The sequence below is a fragment of the Bidens hawaiensis genome, unplaced genomic scaffold (genome assembly GCF_021521415.1).
Source record: "Bidens hawaiensis isolate Kalapana, Puna unplaced genomic scaffold, B.hawaiensis_p1.1 tig00006388_1, whole genome shotgun sequence".
NCBI lineage: Eukaryota > Viridiplantae > Streptophyta > Magnoliopsida > Asterales > Asteraceae > Bidens > Bidens hawaiensis.
The window spans coordinates 370,085-376,111 of NW_027491430.1; positions in this window are offsets into that span (position 1 = coordinate 370,085).

The window sequence follows — 6,027 nt, forward strand, 5'->3', positions numbered from 1 at the left end:
CTATCCTAGCATGCAATTGACCAAGACACATGAACAACTCCTCGCCTCATAGCTATTGGAATTTAGCAAAATATTCAAAATCCTAATTAACTATTAATAAGCTTCTATGATTTATTAGGCCTATTCAACCATAATAATCAAAACACCAAGTAATGATTAAACATGAACCCTAACATCTAAAGAACACAATCAATAGAAAGCAAGATCCAAGTGAAGCAATAATTAATAATCAACCAAGATAATAAACATTCATATGCATCATGTAAACAAAATCAAGTCTTTTACTATTAATAAAACGAGTTCATCAAACCTAGGTTGACATGAAGTCTAGTCTAGAATCATTATTGAAAACAATCCTAAACAAGTCTTGAAAACAAAGTGGAAAGACATGATAAAAAAACAATGAACAAGGAATCAAAGTTAGAGCGATAAAACCCTTGTTGATCGATCCTTGAACACCCGTATGAAATCTTGATGATCCTCCTTGATTCCTAGCCTCAAAAACACCTTGAAACCTTGGTTCTCCTTCTTAAAATCGGCTGCAATTAAGCTTCAAAACGGCTAGGTTATAAAGAGATGTTTATATAAGCGAGATTGGGCTTGGACTTGCAAAGTTGGTTGACCAGAAAGGCCTAGGCACCGCGCGAAGGCAAGCCCAGGGGGGGGCCGCGCGGCGCGGCGTTCTCCCGGAGAGGGCTACGGATTTTTGTATTATTTCTTGATTATTTGTTGCTAAATCTTGATATTATTCTTCCTTGAACTCCAAGTAATGCTTAGAACCTTCTAGAGCTTCCTTCCCTTGCTTCTCCACGCCATCATATATATGAAAACATAACAAAACATTAGTGAAGCAATCACGGAATCATCGACAGGAAAATCGAACAAAACACGAACTTAACCTTTACATGATATGATAGAAAGAAATAAAGCTTAACACTCAAGACACCAAAAGATATAAAACATAATAAATGGATAAAACTTGACTCAAAACCTTAAATAAAAGAAAGATAAACGAAACTCGAAGTAAAACAAACTTAAAACATTAAACAAACACAACTTCACACGTGATACGATATGTATAAATAGATGTATATCATTCTGATTGTTAATTAATTTAGTTCATCAGGTGAGCACCTTCTTAGAAACCGAGAGGTGATAGGAAGTAAATTCGTCTCATAGCTTTTGCTTGTTAGGATTAGGATTGTGCGAAAGCAGGTTCGGTTTTTGTCGGGGTTGGGTTCGTGAGCGATTAGTTGGCCTAGTTTGTGTTAAACCACATTGTTCCTCTATCCTTGGTTGCGTAGTATACGTTACCATTAGGGTCGTGTGTCAGTGAGTCTGAGAGGAGAGTCGACATTAGAACACGTTAGCATTCGTTTCCCGGTTTATTCTTAAAATCAATTAAGTGTAAGTTAGGGTTTGTTAGTGAGACCGAGAGGTGATCTAGCTTTCTTGACCAAACCTTAGTTGTGTCTTCTTTAGATACCGTTGCCGTGAGATCATTCAATCCATTTGCTTGTTAGACCGTCAATTTGAGTCTTACCTAGGTAGACGTTTTCTCCATTGTCAATAAGTCTCTAAATTAGGAAGGTTTTGTCTTTCAGTTCTGTCAGTCCAGTTAATTAATTTAGTTAAAGTAATTTAGGTTAAGTAGTTTAAATTATTAAAAACAATAAAAATATTATTCTTAGGAAGGTCTTGTCTAGGGTTTAGTGATCATAGGCGTTCTCACGTGTCCTTATGTTCAATACTCGGACTTCTTAGGTCTATAGTACTTGTGACCGGTACACTTGCCAGTAGTCTGTGGTGCTATTAGGAGTTTCCGTTTTAAATTTAAAGCTTAGTTGTGAGTCCAATAGAAAGAGAACTCATTAGACACACATCAGCAAGTGGTCAATCACCATAGGTGCCTTTCAATGCTTCATTAGGAAATGAATATCAAGCTTTGTTTCAATGTTTACTGAGTCTTATAATGCCTTTGTGGCTAAAAATCTGATTCACACCAGTCTAGTCCAAGAATATCTTGAATAGATAGATGTTGATGATCTTGATGACATGTATCTAAAAATTGCAAGCATCTATGTTGGCACTCAGAAGCAAAAGGCTATACAACAGAACTGTAAGATCTACCTTTTCTGGTCCAAATGACAAAATTAGTTTTGATAAATCAAAAGCCATACGCTAAAACTGTCAACAATCAGGAAAATTGTCACACCCTCACTTAGGGCCTAGGCGTGTGACCAATAGTTGGTACATGTTTTGTAAATACATCAGAGTTGCGGTTTTTATTTCAGCGGAAGTCTTTAATAAAATATTATTACTTTGAAAACTTATTAAACTCTCGGGTTTAAATACCCGTTCAATGTTTCAAATACATTTCATTCAAAACATATTTCTTTTATAATATTTTGAAATAAAATATCTGTGCCATCAGATAGCATCTAATGACTATAACTCCAATCTTCTATTCCTCTTTGCTTGTATAGTCTAACCTTTCTTGTTTCCCTGTAACATGGGGGAAAAATACGTCAGCACAAAGCCGGTGAATAACGCTGACTCTAAAATCTCTTTTCAATACCTTTGTGAAACCAACAATAATACCTTTGTGACTACTCATTAGGCACCAAACTAAATTGGGATCAAATTACCCTAAGTACCATGTACAATTAATTATATACACAATATCATTTCTCTGAACAGTCCCGTAGACCTTTAGAGGCATGTTGATGATATGCATGGCCTCGGAGAAATGTCGAGTCACCATGTACGTTTAGATTCAGACACATGTATACTCTTAATCAGTGTGTCCATTTCTTATTATTGTACACAAAGTTTTAAGGATTCGTAAATCCTATGCAAACATTCAGACTCATTATAAAAGGTTTGGGGCGTATTCACCTATTCTGTTTATAATCAGTTTCTTTTACTAATTCCTGTTTTTTGATCCCTCTTCTTGTTTTGTTACCTCGGACCTATAGTACGAGAATACATTTTGTATAAATAACTAGATCAATGATCTAGCTTTAGACCTTTAATCTATTTTGTATAGCTTTTAACCTTGATAAAAACATTTGGACCTTTAGTCCTTTTATTTATTTACCATTTATATGCTATGTTTCTTCTTTAGGAAGAAACGTCTATTCTGAGTTTCTTCTTCAAGAAGAAACATTAATTTCATAATTATAATCTCTTGTATTATATTTCTTAGTAATAAAGAAATACTATTTTGACTATAACCTTTGCTTAAGAAAGATTATATTATACTTATTCGTAATCAAGGTTCAGCTATAACTTCGACTATGGTCTAAGTCATTTATAATAATATTAAACAACTTAGGCAGAACCCCTTACCTCGCACGGGTATTCAGAGTTAGATATCCCTAAGTTTATACGGGCAGCACTTCTACTTTATATGCACGTTTATCAAGGCGGTCTTGATCAACCTTCCTTGGCACGCAAATCGAGGCAATGTTTACGTGTCGCGCGGGTCGTGCACGTTTTTCGAGATAGAATGTCGGGTTTCTTGAGTGGCACACACTTTGAGGAAACACCGGGCATTTGGCACGGATTACGAGGTATTGATTGTCGGGTCGGTGGCACACAAAACGGTGTTCGGCACAGAAACCGAGGTAGAGAGAGTGAAAATTTAGAGAGAGAGAGTGGTTGTGATGTGTGGGAAATGAGCCGGATCCCTCCCCTTTTATAGCCAATTTTGGATCCCATCGCGGTAAGCGATGGGTCCTTTTCCTGACTTCATCGCGTAGCGCGACCGACACGTGGTCTGACACATTCTACCACGTGTCCTGGTATGCTGCCACGTGTCACCCGGACGTGACACGTGTCCGTGAGTCATCACGGCCTATCGCGGTACGCGATGGCCGTCTTCTTGGACTCATCGCGTAACGCGATGGGTCCCTGAATATTATTTATCACTTTTAGCCCTTCGTCTTTGATAGCTTGTCATTTCTAGGCTAATTCTCGTTGTCCAAAAACACTAAGGCGGCTCGCGGCGATGCAAGCGTGCGAAGTGCGCCATCAAAGCGCCACATTGCGCCCAACGCCCTTCGCCATCGTCCTCGCCCGAGGCCGAGCGCTGTGCGCGTCGGGTGCTACGCACCCTTCGCTAGGACCACTTGGTGCATGATATTCATAAAAGAATATAACTATGGAAACTCTCTTCCTTATAAAGAGCTTCCATTTCTTTACCACTTTCCATGTGGGATGGATTCCATCTTCCTTATTTATACCTTAGTGGAATGCTTCCACTTTCTTACATTTTCCAATGTGGGATGGAATTTCTCTTTACTTATTTCCTCCATGTAAGAATACTTAGCTTTAGGAAATATTTTTGTTTTCCTTATTTTTCTTATATTTTCTTATTTAATATTTTCTCATTACTTATCTTGAGATTATTTTTGATCCCTCAACTTTCCTAAGTTTTCAAATTTTGATCGAAATTTTGGGGATATTACATCCTCCCCACCTTGGAATGAATCTCGTCCTCGAGATTCGTTGAGTTAAGAATGGTTCTTGCTTTTTAATTGTTGATTAGATTCTATCTAATCTGGTTCTTGTTGTCATAATCTGTAAGTAGAATGACTAGGGTCTTTATTTTGTTGCTAATTTACGTCTTTGAATGATGTAACCAGTCAATAGTTCAGAATATCATTAGTAAATATAAATTGATAAACACATTGATCAGTTGTGTTTAACTATTTACCTTACCGTTTTGTATTCTAAACATTTATTGACGTTAACTACATTGTTGTTTTGATTCAATCGGTTGAATATATTCCACTAAGTTGTTATTTAGATTCAGTCTATCGAATCCATTCTATCCTTGATCTTGATCAATGACGTTCTCTATATTCTAACAGTACTCTTTGTACTTTAATTTTTTTTGCTATACTTAGCAATTGTATTTTCTTGAATATCTTCAAGCTCTTTTTCTTTGACTTTTTGATCAACCTTACTAGGTAGGTAATAATATTCCATCAGTTGTATTGCTTAAATGTCTTGTGGTCAATGACGAACTTCTTTCGTTAATATACTGACCTTGTATGTTTAGATATTTTCTAACGTTTGGTATATCATCCTCCTAGATGATAACTTTTCTCAACGTTTTCTTGTTCTAAGTTTCGCATGAACTTTTCAATAACTGAACCTCTTGATTGTTCTTTAGAGGTAACGAATATAAGCATTCTTGTGTATTAACACGATCTATATGCTAATATTTCATTTATAACTTAGGGACTTAAATACCCTTCTTTGATTACAAAACTTCTCGTTTAAGAACGAGTTACAAATTCAAAAGTTAGCTAATCTATCTTGACATTTCTTTGATATGATCTTGTCACTCATTAATCTTGATTAGCTTTTCTTTTCGGGCATTCAGTCTTAAAGTGACCCGTTTCTCCACACATAAAACATACTCCTAGCTTCTTACGACATTCATCTATTGTGTGTCCTGTTCTCTTGCAGTATGCACAATTGTTTGAATTTTCTAGTCGACACTTCCCAGTATGTTTTCTTCCACAAGTCTTACAAGCTGACTTGGGAGTACTTTCTTCTTTTCCTATCTTTTCGAAATCTTTGACTTTCTTGGTTTCTTTGTCTTTCTCCTTTTCTTCTTCTTGATTCCTTATCATGCTGTTGATTAAGTATCCGGCCACTTCCATAGCCGAATCAACTGTTTCTGGCATATGGGATCTTACCATGTCTCTTATTTCTCTTGGTAACCCATATATATAACGAGTTACTTTATTATATTCCGGAGTTACTAGATGTGGAACCAATCGGCAGTACTCTAGGAATTTAGTGTTATATTCCCTAAGATTTTTGCCAATAACCTTGTGATTCCATATCTCGTTTTGAATCCGATCCATCTCATGAGTTGGGAAAATTTCTATAATATGAGACCTTTGAATGTTTCCCAACTTAAGTTATACATTGTTTCTCGACCCTTGTTTTGAATTAGGGTGTTCCACCATTCAAGAGCTTCTCCCTTGAACATTTGTGAAGAATACT